Source organism: Xyrauchen texanus, chromosome 29, assembly GCF_025860055.1.
Source record: "Xyrauchen texanus isolate HMW12.3.18 chromosome 29, RBS_HiC_50CHRs, whole genome shotgun sequence".
Lineage (NCBI taxonomy): Eukaryota > Metazoa > Chordata > Actinopteri > Cypriniformes > Catostomidae > Xyrauchen > Xyrauchen texanus.
In genome coordinates, this window is record NC_068304.1 from 4,757,138 (window position 1) to 4,771,601 (window position 14,464).

General features: G+C 44.6%; 15 non-coding genes across 15 annotated transcripts; 6 read left to right on the forward strand and 9 right to left on the reverse strand.

The window, feature by feature from the left end:
* Positions 1 to 96: 96 nt before the first annotated feature.
* On the forward strand, positions 97 to 168 carry trnae-uuc (transfer RNA glutamic acid (anticodon UUC)). The gene has a single exon. It is a non-coding gene; the product is annotated as a tRNA-Glu (tRNA).
* A 1,007-nt stretch (positions 169 to 1,175) lies between these two features.
* On the reverse strand, positions 1,176 to 1,262 carry trnay-gua (transfer RNA tyrosine (anticodon GUA)). The gene is given in 2 exon segments: positions 1,176 to 1,211; positions 1,226 to 1,262. It is a non-coding gene; the product is annotated as a tRNA-Tyr (tRNA).
* A 1,739-nt stretch (positions 1,263 to 3,001) lies between these two features.
* Positions 3,002 to 3,088, reverse strand: trnay-gua (transfer RNA tyrosine (anticodon GUA)). Its single transcript is given in 2 exon segments — positions 3,002 to 3,037; positions 3,052 to 3,088. It is a non-coding gene; the product is annotated as a tRNA-Tyr (tRNA).
* Positions 3,089 to 4,827: 1,739 nt separating this feature from the next.
* trnay-gua (transfer RNA tyrosine (anticodon GUA)) lies at positions 4,828 to 4,914 on the reverse strand. The gene is given in 2 exon segments: positions 4,828 to 4,863; positions 4,878 to 4,914. It is a non-coding gene; the product is annotated as a tRNA-Tyr (tRNA).
* An 824-nt stretch (positions 4,915 to 5,738) lies between these two features.
* trnay-gua (transfer RNA tyrosine (anticodon GUA)) lies at positions 5,739 to 5,825 on the reverse strand. Its single transcript is given in 2 exon segments — positions 5,739 to 5,774; positions 5,789 to 5,825. It is a non-coding gene; the product is annotated as a tRNA-Tyr (tRNA).
* Positions 5,826 to 6,655: 830 nt separating this feature from the next.
* trnay-gua (transfer RNA tyrosine (anticodon GUA)) lies at positions 6,656 to 6,742 on the reverse strand. Its single transcript is given in 2 exon segments — positions 6,656 to 6,691; positions 6,706 to 6,742. It is a non-coding gene; the product is annotated as a tRNA-Tyr (tRNA).
* An 826-nt stretch (positions 6,743 to 7,568) lies between these two features.
* On the reverse strand, positions 7,569 to 7,655 carry trnay-gua (transfer RNA tyrosine (anticodon GUA)). Its single transcript is given in 2 exon segments — positions 7,569 to 7,604; positions 7,619 to 7,655. It is a non-coding gene; the product is annotated as a tRNA-Tyr (tRNA).
* A 664-nt stretch (positions 7,656 to 8,319) lies between these two features.
* On the forward strand, positions 8,320 to 8,391 carry trnae-uuc (transfer RNA glutamic acid (anticodon UUC)). Its single transcript has one exon. It is a non-coding gene; the product is annotated as a tRNA-Glu (tRNA).
* Positions 8,392 to 8,486: 95 nt separating this feature from the next.
* trnay-gua (transfer RNA tyrosine (anticodon GUA)) lies at positions 8,487 to 8,573 on the reverse strand. The gene is given in 2 exon segments: positions 8,487 to 8,522; positions 8,537 to 8,573. It is a non-coding gene; the product is annotated as a tRNA-Tyr (tRNA).
* Positions 8,574 to 9,236: 663 nt separating this feature from the next.
* trnae-uuc (transfer RNA glutamic acid (anticodon UUC)) lies at positions 9,237 to 9,308 on the forward strand. The gene has a single exon. It is a non-coding gene; the product is annotated as a tRNA-Glu (tRNA).
* A 1,006-nt stretch (positions 9,309 to 10,314) lies between these two features.
* Positions 10,315 to 10,401, reverse strand: trnay-gua (transfer RNA tyrosine (anticodon GUA)). Its single transcript is given in 2 exon segments — positions 10,315 to 10,350; positions 10,365 to 10,401. It is a non-coding gene; the product is annotated as a tRNA-Tyr (tRNA).
* Positions 10,402 to 11,065: 664 nt separating this feature from the next.
* trnae-uuc (transfer RNA glutamic acid (anticodon UUC)) lies at positions 11,066 to 11,137 on the forward strand. The gene has a single exon. It is a non-coding gene; the product is annotated as a tRNA-Glu (tRNA).
* Positions 11,138 to 11,983: 846 nt separating this feature from the next.
* trnae-uuc (transfer RNA glutamic acid (anticodon UUC)) lies at positions 11,984 to 12,054 on the forward strand. The gene has a single exon. It is a non-coding gene; the product is annotated as a tRNA-Glu (tRNA).
* Positions 12,055 to 13,060: 1,006 nt separating this feature from the next.
* trnay-gua (transfer RNA tyrosine (anticodon GUA)) lies at positions 13,061 to 13,147 on the reverse strand. Its single transcript is given in 2 exon segments — positions 13,061 to 13,096; positions 13,111 to 13,147. It is a non-coding gene; the product is annotated as a tRNA-Tyr (tRNA).
* A 663-nt stretch (positions 13,148 to 13,810) lies between these two features.
* Positions 13,811 to 13,881, forward strand: trnae-uuc (transfer RNA glutamic acid (anticodon UUC)). The gene has a single exon. It is a non-coding gene; the product is annotated as a tRNA-Glu (tRNA).
* Positions 13,882 to 14,464: the final 583 nt, after the last annotated feature.

Sequence of the window (14,464 nt, forward strand, 5' to 3'; positions counted from 1 at the left end):
ACCTTCTTTTCTGAAGGCAGAAAACACAATCTTGCGCTTCAACATATTTTACATGGCATCCACGGATGCTCTCATGGGCAGGTCACCACAAGCCCTTCCCTGGTGGTCTAGTGGCTAGGATTCGGCGCTTTCACCGCCGCGGCCCGGGTTCGATTCCCGGTCAGGGAATGTGTTTTAGTCGATCCAAAGCAGGCATCCCTTACACAAGGTAAAGAATAAGCGAGATAGAGGGCAAGGCAAGTAGTGCCTAAAAGAAAACACACTCCTTCGAGCAGGAATTGAACCAGTGACCTCAGGATGGCCAATGTATCATCTACAGTCCTCCGCTCTACCAGCTGAGCTATCGAAGGCACAGTACTCCATTTGCATGATCCTAATACACAGAGCTGATGGATCCAAGGGAAAGAAGGTTTGTAACGCCGTGAGAGTCAGGGAGAACAAAAAAGACAATCTAACCGAGACAACCAGGAGCCAAACCTAGAATCTTATGATCCATAGTCAGAAGCGTTAACAATTAGCGTCACAGTTCCGCTACCCATTTGGCCCAGTTGACTTCATTTTGCTGATTCAAGAATGGCATTGAGCTCATTGATGTAGTGTGCTTGAAAAGTGCTAGTTACCTAGTTTTCCTTAAAAAAACATACACACACACAAACCAAAGCTTGGAAACAACCATAAACTCTTTCATTTTCAGAGCTCAGTGGCTCAAGCAAAGGTTCCAGTATGATTGTAGTGGAAAAACTTGTCAGAAGTGCGATTCGATCGGACGCCTTAGACCGCTTGGCAGTCTTGAAATTTGACAAAATAAAACTGACCTTGTACACACAGTTATATAGAACATCAGTCTTTTAATCTGTAGGTTGTGAGTTTGACCCTTAAATGGGGCTGGGCACAGCATGTTTTTAGGACAAATGAAAGACCTTCTTTTCTGAAGGCAGAAAACACAATCTTGCGCTTCAACATATTTTACATGGCATCCACGGATGCTCTCATGGGCAGGTCAACACCAGCCCTTCCCTGGTGGTCTAGTGGCTAGGATTCGGCACTTTCACCGCCCGGGTTCGATTCCCGGTCAAGGAATGTGTTTTTGTCGATCCAAAGCAGGCATCTCTTGCACAAGTTAAAGAATAAGCGAGATAGAGAGCATGGCAAGTAGTGCCTAAAAGAAAACACACTCCTTCGAGCCAGAATTGAACCAGCGACCTAAGGATTGCCAACGCATCATCTACAGTCCTCCGCTCTACCAGCTGAGCTATCGAAGGCACAGTTCTTCAGTTGCATGATCCTAATACACAGAGCTGATGGATCCAAGGGAAAGAAGGTTTGTAACGCCGTGAGAGTCAGGGAGAACAAAAAAGACAATCTAACCGAGACAACCAGGAGCCAAACCTAGAATCTTATGATCAATAGTCAGAAGCGTTAACAATTGCGTCACAGTTCCGCTGCCCATTTGGCCCAGTTGACTTCATTTTGCTGATTCAAGAGTGGCATTGAGCTCATTGATGTAGTGTGCTTGAAAAGTGCTAGTTACCTAGTTTTCCTTAAAAAAACATACACACACACAAACCAAAGCTTGGAAACAACCATAAACACTTCCATTTTCAGAGCTCAGTGGCTCAAGCAAAGGTTCCAGTATGATTGTAGTGGAAAAACTTGTCAGAAGTGCGATTCGATCGGACGCTTTAGACCGCTTGGCAGTCTTGAAATTTGACAAAATAAAACTGACCTTGTACACACAGTTATATAGAACATCAGTCTTTTAATCTGTAGGTTGTGAGTTTGACCCTTAAATGGGGCTGGGCACAGCATGTTTTTAGGACAAATGAAAGACCTTCTTTTCTGAAGGCAGAAAACACAATCTTGCGCTTCAACATATTTTACATGGCATCCACGGATGCTCTCATGGGCAGGTCACCACAAGCCCTTCCCTGGTGGTCTAGTGGCTAGGATTCGGCGCTTTCACCGCCTGGCCGGGTTCGATTCCCGGTCAGGGAATGTGTTTTAGTCGATCCAAAGCAGGCATCCCTTACACAAGGTAAAGAATAAGCGAGATAGAGGGCAAGGCAAGTAGTGCCTAAAAGAAAACACACTCCTTCGAGCAGGAATTGAACCAGTGACCTAAGGATGGCCAATGTATCATCTACAGTCCTCCGCTCTACCAGCTGAGCTATCGAAGGCACAGTACTCCATTTGCATGATCCTAATACACAGAGCTGATGGATCCAAGGGAAAGAAGGTTTGTAACGCCGTGAGAGTCAGGGAGAACAAAAAAGACAATCTAACCGAGACAACCAGGAGCCAAACCTAGAATCTTATGATCCATAGTCAGAAGCGTTAACAATTGCGTCACAGTTCCGCTACCCATTTGGCCCAGTTGACTTCATTTTGCTGATTCAAGAATGGCATTGAGCTCATTGATGTAGTGTGCTTGAAAAGTGCTAGTTACCTAGTTTTCCTTAAAAAAACATACACACACACAAACCAAAGCTTGGAAACAACCATAAACTCTTTCATTTTCAGAGCTCAGTGGCTCAAGCAAAGGTTCCAGTATGATTGTAGTGGAAAAACTTGTCAGAAGTGCGATTCGATCGGACGCCTTAGACCGCTTGGCAGTCTTGAAATTTGACAAAATAAAACTGACCTTGTACACACAGTTATATAGAACATCAGTCTTTTAATCTGTAGGTTGTGAGTTTGACCCTTAAATGGGGCTGGGCACAGCATGTTTTTAGGACAAATGAAAGACCTTCTTTTCTGAAGGCAGAAAACACAATCTTGCGCTTCAACATATTTTACATGGCATCCACGGATGCTCTCATGGGCAGGTCAACACCAGCCCTTCCCTGGTGGTCTAGTGGCTAGGATTCGGCACTTTCACCGCCCGGGTTCGATTCCCGGTCAAGGAATGTGTTTTTGTCGATCCAAAGCAGGCATCTCTTGCACAAGTTAAAGAATAAGCGAGATAGAGAGCATGGCAAGTAGTGCCTAAAAGAAAACACACTCCTTCGAGCCAGAATTGAACCAGCGACCTAAGGATTGCCAACGCATCATCTACAGTCCTCCGCTCTACCAGCTGAGCTATCGAAGGCACAGTTCTTCAGTTGCATGATCCTAATACACAGAGCTGATGGATCCAAGGGAAAGAAGGTTTGTAACGCCGTGAGAGTCAGGGAGAACAAAAAAGACAATCTAACCGAGACAACCAGGAGCCAAACCTAGAATCTTATGATCAATAGTCAGAAGCGTTAACAATTGCGTCACAGTTCCGCTGCCCATTTGGCCCAGTTGACTTCATTTTGCTGATTCAAGAGTGGCATTGAGCTCATTGATGTAGTGTGCTTGAAAAGTGCTAGTTACCTAGTTTTCCTTAAAAAAACATACACACACACAAACCAAAGCTTGGAAACAACCATAAACACTTCTATTTTCAGAGCTCAGTGGCTCAAGCAAAGGTTCCAGTATGATTGTAGTGGAAAAACTTGTCAGAAGTGCGATTCGATCGGACGCCTTAGACCGCTTGGCAGTCTTGAAATTTGACAAAATAAAACTGACCTTGTACACACAGTTATATAGAACATCAGTCTTTTAATCTGTAGGTTGTGAGTTTGACCCTTAAATGGGGCTGGGCACAGCATGTTTTTAGGACAAATGAAAGACCTTCTTTTCTGAAGGCAGAAAACACAATCTTGCGCTTCAACATATTTTACATGGCATCCACGGATGCTCTCATGGGCAGGTCACCACAAGCCCTTCCCTGGTGGTCTAGTGGCTAGGATTCGGCGCTTTCACCGCCTGGCCGGGTTCGATTCCCGGTCAGGGAATGTGTTTTAGTCGATCCAAAGCAGGCATCCCTTACACAAGGTAAAGAATAAGCGAGATAGAGGGCAAGGCAAGTAGTGCCTAAAAGAAAACACACTCCTTCGAGCAGGAATTGAACCAGTGACCTAAGGATGGCCAATGTATCATCTACAGTCCTCCGCTCTACCAGCTGAGCTATCGAAGGCACAGTACTCCATTTGCATGATCCTAATACACAGAGCTGATGGATCCAAGGGAAAGAAGGTTTGTAACGCCGTGAGAGTCAGGGAGAACAAAAAAGACAATCTAACCGAGACAACCAGGAGCCAAACCTAGAATCTTATGATCCATAGTCAGAAGCGTTAACAATTGCGTCACAGTTCCGCTACCCATTTGGCCCAGTTGACTTCATTTTGCTGATTCAAGAATGGCATTGAGCTCATTGATGTAGTGTGCTTGAAAAGTGCTAGTTACCTAGTTTTCCTTAAAAAAACATACACACACACAAACCAAAGCTTGGAAACAACCATAAACTCTTTCATTTTCAGAGCTCAGTGGCTCAAGCAAAGGTTCCAGTATGATTGTAGTGGAAAAACTTGTCAGAAGTGCGATTCGATCGGACGCCTTAGACCGCTTGGCAGTCTTGAAATTTGACAAAATAAAACTGACCTTGTACACACAGTTATATAGAACATCAGTCTTTTAATCTGTAGGTTGTGAGTTTGACCCTTAAATGGGGCTGGGCACAGCATGTTTTTAGGACAAATGAAAGACCTTCTTTTCTGAAGGCAGAAAACACAATCTTGCGCTTCAACATATTTTACATGGCATCCACGGATGCTCTCATGGGCAGGTCAACACCAGCCCTTCCCTGGTGGTCTAGTGGCTAGGATTCGGCACTTTCACCGCCCGGGTTCGATTCCCGGTCAAGGAATGTGTTTTTGTCGATCCAAAGCAGGCATCTCTTGCACAAGTTAAAGAATAAGCGAGATAGAGAGCATGGCAAGTAGTGCCTAAAAGAAAACACACTCCTTCGAGCCAGAATTGAACCAGCGACCTAAGGATTGCCAACGCATCATCTACAGTCCTCCGCTCTACCAGCTGAGCTATCGAAGGCACAGTTCTTCAGTTGCATGATCCTAATACACAGAGCTGATGGATCCAAGGGAAAGAAGGTTTGTAACGCCGTGAGAGTCAGGGAGAACAAAAAAGACAATCTAACCGAGACAACCAGGAGCCAAACCTAGAATCTTATGATCAATAGTCAGAAGCGTTAACAATTGCGTCACAGTTCCGCTGCCCATTTGGCCCAGTTGACTTCATTTTGCTGATTCAAGAGTGGCATTGAGCTCATTGATGTAGTGTGCTTGAAAAGTGCTAGTTACCTAGTTTTCCTTAAAAAAACATACACACACACAAACCAAAGCTTGGAAACAACCATAAACACTTCCATTTTCAGAGCTCAGTGGCTCAAGCAAATGTTCCAGTATGATTGTAGTGGAAAAACTTGTCAGAAGTGCGATTCGATCGGACGCCTTAGACCGCTTGGCAGTCTTGAAATTTGACAAAATAAAACTGACCTTGTACACACAGTTATATAGAACATCAGTCTTTTAATCTGTAGGTTGTGAGTTTGACCCTTAAATGGGGCTGGGCACAGCATGTTTTTAGGACAAATGAAAGACCTTCTTTTCTGAAGGCAGAAAACACAATCTTGCGCTTCAACATATTTTACATGGCATCCACGGATGCTCTCATGGGCAGGTCAACACCAGCCCTTCCCTGGTGGTCTAGTGGCTAGGATTCGGCACTTTCACCGCCCGGGTTCGATTCCCGGTCAAGGAATGTGTTTTTGTCGATCCAAAGCAGGCATCTCTTGCACAAGTTAAAGAATAAGCGAGATAGAGAGCATGGCAAGTAGTGCCTAAAAGAAAACACACTCCTTCGAGCCAGAATTGAACCAGCGACCTAAGGATTGCCAACGCATCATCTACAGTCCTCCGCTCTACCAGCTGAGCTATCGAAGGCACAGTTCTTCAGTTGCATGATCCTAATACACAGAGCTGATGGATCCAAGGGAAAGAAGGTTTGTAACGCCGTGAGAGTCAGGGAGAACAAAAAAGACAATCTAACCGAGACAACCAGGAGCCAAACCTAGAATCTTATGATCAATAGTCAGAAGCGTTAACAATTGCGTCACAGTTCCGCTGCCCATTTGGCCCAGTTGACTTCATTTTGCTGATTCAAGAGTGGCATTGAGCTCATTGATGTAGTGTGCTTGAAAAGTGCTAGTTACCTAGTTTTCCTTAAAAAAACATACACACACACAAACCAAAGCTTGGAAACAACCATAAACACTTCCATTTTCAGAGCTCAGTGGCTCAAGCAAAGGTTCCAGTATGATTGTAGTGGAAAAACTTGTCAGAAGTGCGATTCGATCGGACGCCTTAGACCGCTTGGCAGTCTTGAAATTTGACAAAATAAAACTGACCTTGTACACACAGTTATATAGAACATCAGTCTTTTAATCTGTAGGTTGTGAGTTTGACCTTTAAATGGGGCTGGGCACAGCATGTTTTTAGGACAAATGAAAGACCTTCTTTTCTGAAGGCAGAAAACACAATCTTGCGCTTCAACATATTTTACGTGGCATCCACGGATGCTCTCATGGGCAGATCAACAGAAGCCCTTCCCTGGTGGTCTAGTGGCTAGGATTCGGCGCTTTCACCGCTGCAGCCCGGGTTCGATTCCTGGTCAGGGAATGTGTTTTTGTCGATCCAAAGCAGGCATCTCTTGCACAAGGTAAAGAATAAGCGAGATAGAGGGCAAGGCAAGTAGTGCCTAAAAGAAAACACACTCCTTCGAGCAGGAATTGAACCAGCGACCTAAGGATGGCCAATGTATCATCTACAGTCCTCCGCTCTACCAGCTGAGCTATCGAAGGCACAGTACTCCATTTGCATGATCCTAATACACAGAGCTGATGGATCCAAGGGAAAGAAGGTTTGTAACGCCGTGAGAGTCAGGGAGAACAAAAAAAGACAATCTAACCGAGACAACCAGGAGCCAAACCTAGAATCTTATGATCCATAGTCAGAAGCGTTAACAATTGCATCACAGTTCCGCTACCCATTTGGCCCAGTTGACTTCATTTTGCTGATTCAAGAATGGCATTGAGCTCATTGATGTAGTGTGCTTGAAAAGTGCTAGTTACCTAGTTTTCCTTAAAAAAAACATACACACACACAAACCAAAGCTTGGAAACAACCATAAACTCTTTCATTTTCAGAGCTCAGTGGCTCAAGCAAATGTTCCAGTATGATTGTAGTGGAAAAACTTGTCAGAAGTGCGATTCGATCGGACGCCTTAGACCGCTTGGCAGTCTTGAAATTTGACAAAATAAAACTGACCTTGTACACACAGTTATATAGAACATCAGTCTTTTAATCTGTAGGTTGTGAGTTTGACCCTTAAATGGGGCTGGGCACAGCATGTTTTTAGGACAAATGAAAGACCTTCTTTTCTGAAGGCAGAAAACACAATCTTGCGCTTCAACATATTTTACATGGCATCCACGGATGCTCTCATGGGCAGGTCAACACCAGCCCTTCCCTGGTGGTCTAGTGGCTAGGATTCGGCACTTTCACCGCCCGGGTTCGATTCCCGGTCAAGGAATGTGTTTTTGTCGATCCAAAGCAGGCATCTCTTGCACAAGTTAAAGAATAAGCGAGATAGAGAGCATGGCAAGTAGTGCCTAAAAGAAAACACACTCCTTCGAGCCAGAATTGAACCAGCGACCTAAGGATTGCCAACGCATCATCTACAGTCCTCCGCTCTACCAGCTGAGCTATCGAAGGCACAGTTCTTCAGTTGCATGATCCTAATACACAGAGCTGATGGATCCAAGGGAAAGAAGGTTTGTAACGCCGTGAGAGTCAGGGAGAACAAAAAAGACAATCTAACCGAGACAACCAGGAGCCAAACCTAGAATCTTATGATCAATAGTCAGAAGCGTTAACAATTGCGTCACAGTTCCGCTGCCCATTTGGCCCAGTTGACTTCATTTTGCTGATTCAAGAGTGGCATTGAGCTCATTGATGTAGTGTGCTTGAAAAGTGCTAGTTACCTAGTTTTCCTTAAAAAAAACATACACACACACAAACCAAAGCTTGGAAACAACCATAAACACTTCCATTTTCAGAGCTCAGTGGCTCAAGCAAAGGTTCCAGTATGATTGTAGTGGAAAAACTTGTCAGAAGTGCGATTCGATCGGACGCCTTAGACCGCTTGGCAGTCTTGAAATTTGACAAAATAAAACTGACCTTGTACACACAGTTATATAGAACATCAGTCTTTTAATCTGTAGGTTGTGAGTTTGACCCTTAAATGGGGCTGGGCACAGCATGTTTTTAGGACAAATGAAAGACCTTCTTTTCTGAAGGCAGAAAACACAATCTTGCGCTTCAACATATTTTACATGGCATCCACGGATGCTCTCATGGGCAGGTCACCACAAGCCCTTCCCTGGTGGTCTAGTGGCTAGGATTCGGCGCTTTCACCGCCGCGGCCCGGGTTCGATTCCCGGTCAGGGAATGTGTTTTAGTCGATCCAAAGCAGGCATCCCTTACACAAGGTAAAGAATAAGCGAGATAGAGGGCAAGGCAAGTAGTGCCTAAAAGAAAACACACTCCTTCGAGCCAGAATTGAACCAGCGACCTAAGGATTGCCAACGCATCATCTACAGTCCTCCGCTCTACCAGCTGAGCTATCGAAGGCACAGTTCTTCAGTTGCATGATCCTAATACACAGAGCTGATGGATCCAAGGGAAAGAAGGTTTGTAACGCCGTGAGAGTCAGGGAGAACAAAAAAAGACAATCTAACCGAGACAACCAGGAGCCAAACCTAGAATCTTATGATCAATAGTCAGAAGCGTTAACAATTGCGTCACAGTTCCGCTGCCCATTTGGCCCAGTTGACTTCATTTTGCTGATTCAAGAGTGGCATTGAGCTCATTGATGTAGTGTGCTTGAAAAGTGCTAGTTACCTAGTTTTCCTTAAAAAAACATACACACACACAAACCAAAGCTTGGAAACAACCATAAACACTTCCATTTTCAGAGCTCAGTGGCTCAAGCAAAGGTTCCAGTATGATTGTAGTGGAAAAACTTGTCAGAAGTGCGATTCGATCGGACGCCTTAGACCGCTTGGCAGTCTTGAAATTTGACAAAATAAAACTGACCTTGTACACACAGTTATATAGAACATCAGTCTTTTAATCTGTAGGTTGTGAGTTTGACCCTTAAATGGGGCTGGGCACAGCATGTTTTTAGGACAAATGAAAGACCTTCTTTTCTGAAGGCAGAAAACACAATCTTGCGCTTCAACATATTTTACATGGCATCCACGGATGCTCTCATGGGCAGGTCACCACAAGCCCTTCCTGGTGGTCTAGTGGCTAGGATTCGGCGCTTTCACCGCCGCGGCTCGGGTTCGATTCCCGGTCAGGGAATGTGTTTTAGTCGATCCAAAGCAGGCATCCCTTACACAAGGTAAAGAATAAGCGAGATAGAGGGCAAGGCAAGTAGTGCCTAAAAGAAAACACACTCCTTCGAGCAGGAATTGAACCAGTGACCTAAGGATGGCCAATGTATCATCTACAGTCCTCCGCTCTACCAGCTGAGCTATCGAAGGCACAGTACTCCATTTGCATGATCCTAATACACAGAGCTGATGGATCCAAGGGAAAGAAGGTTTGTAACGCCGTGAGAGTCAGGGAGAACAAAAAAGACAATCTAACCGAGACAACCAGGAGCCAAACCTAGAATCTTATGATCCATAGTCAGAAGCGTTAACAATTGCGTCACAGTTCCGCTACCCATTTGGCCCAGTTGACTTCATTTTGCTGATTCAAGAATGGCATTGAGCTCATTGATGTAGTGTGCTTGAAAAGTGCTAGTTACCTAGTTTTCCTTAAAAAAACATACACACACACAAACCAAAGCTTGGAAACAACCATAAACTCTTTCATTTTCAGAGCTCAGTGGCTCAAGCAAATGTTCCAGTATGATTGTAGTGGAAAAACTTGTCAGAAGTGCGATTCGATCGGACGCCTTAGACCGCTTGGCAGTCTTGAAATTTGACAAAATAAAACTGACCTTGTACACACAGTTATATAGAACATCAGTCTTTTAATCTGTAGGTTGTGAGTTTGACCCTTAAATGGGGCTGGGCACAGCATGTTTTTAGGACAAATGAAAGACCTTCTTTTCTGAAGGCAGAAAACACAATCTTGCGCTTCAACATATTTTACATGGCATCCACGGATGCTCTCATGGGCAGGTCAACACCAGCCCTTCCCTGGTGGTCTAGTGGCTAGGATTCGGCACTTTCACCGCCCGGGTTCGATTCCCGGTCAAGGAATGTGTTTTTGTCGATCCAAAGCAGGCATCTCTTGCACAAGTTAAAGAATAAGCGAGATAGAGAGCATGGCAAGTAGTGCCTAAAAGAAAACACACTCCTTCGAGCCAGAATTGAACCAGCGACCTAAGGATTGCCAACGCATCATCTACAGTCCTCCACTCTACCAGCTGAGCTATCGAAGGCACAGTTCTTCAGTTGCATGATCCTAATACACAGAGCTGATGGATCCAAGGGAAAGAAGGTTTGTAACGCCGTGAGAGTCAGGGAGAACAAAAAAAGACAATCTAACCGAGACAACCAGGAGCCAAACCTAGAATCTTATGATCCATAGTCAGAAGCGTTAACAATTGCGTCACAGTTCCGCTGCCCATTTGGCCCAGTTGACTTCATTTTGCTGATTCAAGAATGGCATTGAGCTCATTGATGTAGTGTGCTTGAAAAGTGCTAGTTACCTAGTTTTCCTTAAAAAAACATACACACACACAAACCAAAGCTTGGAAACAACCATAAACTCTTTCATTTTCAGAGCTCAGTGGCTCAAGCAAATGTTCCAGTATGATTGTAGTGGAAAAACTTGTCAGAAGTGCGATTCGATCGGACGCCTTAGACCGCTTGGCAGTCTTGAAATTTGACAAAATAAAACTGACCTTGTACACACAGTTATATAGAACATCAGTCTTTTAATCTGTAGGTTGTGAGTTTGACCCTTAAATGGGGCTGGGCACAGCATGTTTTTAGGACAAATGAAAGACCTTCTTTTCTGAAGGCAGAAAACACAATCTTGCGCTTCAACATATTTTACATGGCATCCACGGATGCTCTCATGGGCAGGTCAACACCAGCCCTTCCCTGGTGGTCTAGTGGCTAGGATTCGGCGCTTTCACCGCCGCGGCCCGTGTTCGATTCCCGGTCAGGGAATGTGTTTTAGTCGATCCAAAGCAGGCATCCCTTACACAAGGTAAAGAATAAGCGAGATAGAGGGCAAGGCAAGTAGTGCCTAAAAGAAAACACACTCCTTCGAGCCAGAATTGAACCAGTGACCTAAGGATTGCCAACGCATCATCTACAGTCCTCCGCTCTACCAGCTGAGCTATCGAAGGCACAGTTCTTCAGTTGCATGATCCTAATACACAGAGCTGATGGATCCAAGGGAAAGAAGGTTTGTAACGCCGTGAGAGTCAGGGAGAACAAAAAAAGACAATCTAACCGAGACAACCAGGAGCCAAACCTAGAATCTTATGATCAATAGTCAGAAGCGTTAACAATTGCGTCACAGTTCCGCTGCCCATTTGGCCCAGTTGACTTCATTTTGCTGATTCAAGAGTGGCATTGAGCTCATTGATGTAGTGTGCTTGAAAAGTGCTAGTTACCTAGTTTTCCTTAAAAAAACATACACACACACAAACCAAAGCTTGGAAACAACCATAAACACTTCCATTTTCAGAGCTCAGTGGCTCAAGCAAAGGTTCCAGTATGATTGTAGTGGAAAAACTTGTCAGAAGTGCGATTCGATCGGACGCCTTAGACCGCTTGGCAGTCTTGAAATTTGACAAAATAAAACTGACCTTGTACACACAGTTATATAGAACATCAGTCTTTTAATCTGTAGGTTGTGAGTTTGACCCTTAAATGGGGCTGGGCACAGCATGTTTTTAGGACAAATGAAAGACCTTCTTTTCTGAAGGCAGAAAACACAATCTTGCGCTTCAACATATTTTACATGGCATCCACGGATGCTCTCATGGGCAGGTCACCACAAGCCCTTCCCTGGTGGTCTAGTGGCTAGGATTCGGCGCTTTCACCGCCGCGGCCGGGTTCGATTCCCGGTCAGGGAATGTGTTTTAGTCGATCCAAAGCAGGCATCCCTTACACAAGGTAAAGAATAAGCGAGATAGAGGGCAAGGCAAGTAGTGCCTAAAAGAAAACACACTCCTTCGAGCAGGAATTGAACCAGTGACCTAAGGATGGCCAATGTATCATCTACAGTCCTCCGCTCTACCAGCTGAGCTATCGAAGGCACAGTACTCCATTTGCATGATCCTAATACACAGAGCTGATGGATCCAAGGGAAAGAAGGTTTGTAACGCCGTGAGAGTCAGGGAGAACAAAAAAGACAATCTAACCGAGACAACCAGGAGCCAAACCTAGAATCTTATGATCCATAGTCAGAAGCGTTAACAATTGCGTCACAGTTCCGCTACCCATTTGGCCCAGTTGACTTCATTTTGCTGATTCAAGAATGGCATTGAGCTCATTGATGTAGTGTGCTTGAAAAGTGCTAGTTACCTAGTTTTCCTTAAAAAAACATACACACACACAAACCAAAGCTTGGAAACAACCATAAACTCTTTCATTTTCAGAGCTCAGTGGCTCAAGCAAATGTTCCAGTATGATTGTAGTGGAAAAACTTGTCAGAAGTGCGATTCGATCGGACGCTTTAGACCGCTTGGCAGTCTTGAAATTTGACAAAATAAAACTGACCTTGTACACACAGTTATATAGAACATCAGTCTTTTAATCTGTAGGTTGTGAGTTTGACCCTTAAATGGGGCTGGGCACAGCATGTTTTTAGGACAAATGAAAGACCTTCTTTTCTGAAGGCAGAAAACACAATCTTGCGCTTCAACATATTTTACATGGCATCCACGGATGCTCTCATGGGCAGGTCAACACCAGCCCTTCCCTGGTGGTCTAGTGGCTAGGATTCGGCACTTTCACCGCCCGGGTTCGATTCCCGGTCAAGGAATGTGTTTTTGTCGATCCAAAGCAGGCATCTCTTGCACAAGTTAAAGAATAAGCGAGATAGAGAGCATGGCAAGTAGTGCCTAAAAGAAAACACACTCCTTCGAGCCAGAATTGAACCAGCGACCTAAGGATTGCCAACGCATCATCTACAGTCCTCCGCTCTACCAGCTGAGCTATCGAAGGCACAGTTCTTCAGTTGCATGATCCTAATACACAGAGCTGATGGATCCAAGGGAAAGAAGGTTTGTAACGCCGTGAGAGTCAGGGAGAACAAAAAAGACAATCTAACCGAGACAACCAGGAGCCAAACCTAGAATCTTATGATCAATAGTCAGAAGCGTTAACAATTGCGTCACAGTTCCGCTGCCCATTTGGCCCAGTTGACTTCATTTTGCTGATTCAAGAGTGGCATTGAGCTCATTGATGTAGTGTGCTTGAAAAGTGCTAGTTACCTAGTTTTCCTTAAAAAAACATACACACACACAAACCAAAGCTTGGAAACAACCATAAACACTTCCATTTTCAGAGCTCAGTGGCTCAAGCAAAGGTTCCAGTATGATTGTAGTGGAAAAACTTGTCAGAAGTGCGATTCGATCGGACGCCTTAGACCGCTTGGCAGTCTTGAAATTTGACAAAATAAAACTGACCTTGTACACACAGTTATATAGAACATCAGTCTTTTAATCTGTAGGTTGTGAGTTTGACCCTTAAATGGGGCTGGGCACAGCATGTTTTTAGGACAAATGAAAGACCTTCTTTTCTGAAGGCAGAAAACACAATCTTGCGCTTCAACATATTTTACATGGCATCCACGGATGCTCTCATGGGCAGGTCACCACAAGCCCTTCCCTGGTGGTCTAGTGGCTAGGATTCGGCGCTTTCACCGCCGCGGCCGGGTTCGATTCCCGGTCAGGGAATGTGTTTTAGTCGATCCAAAGCAGGCATCCCTTACACAAGGTAAAGAATAAGCGAGATAGAGGGCAAGGCAAGTAGTGCCTAAAAGAAAACACACTCCTTCGAGCAGGAATTGAACCAGTGACCTAAGGATGGCCAATGTATCATCTACAGTCCTCCGCTCTACCAGCTGAGCTATCGAAGGCACAGTACTCCATTTGCATGATCCTAATACACAGAGCTGATGGATCCAAGGGAAAGAAGGTTTGTAACGCCGTGAGAGTCAGGGAGAACAAAAAAGACAATCTAACCGAGACAACCAGGAGCCAAACCTAGAATCTTATGATCCATAGTCAGAAGCGTTAACAATTGCGTCACAGTTCCGCTACCCATTTGGCCCAGTTGACTTCATTTTGCTGATTCAAGAATGGCATTGAGCTCATTGATGTAGTGTGCTTGAAAAGTGCTAGTTACCTAGTTTTCCTTAAAAAAACATACACACACACAAACCAAAGCTTGGAAACAACCATAAACTCTTTCATTTTCAGAGCTCAGTGGCTCAAGCAAAGGTTCCAGTATGATTGTAGTGGAAAAACTTGTCAGAAG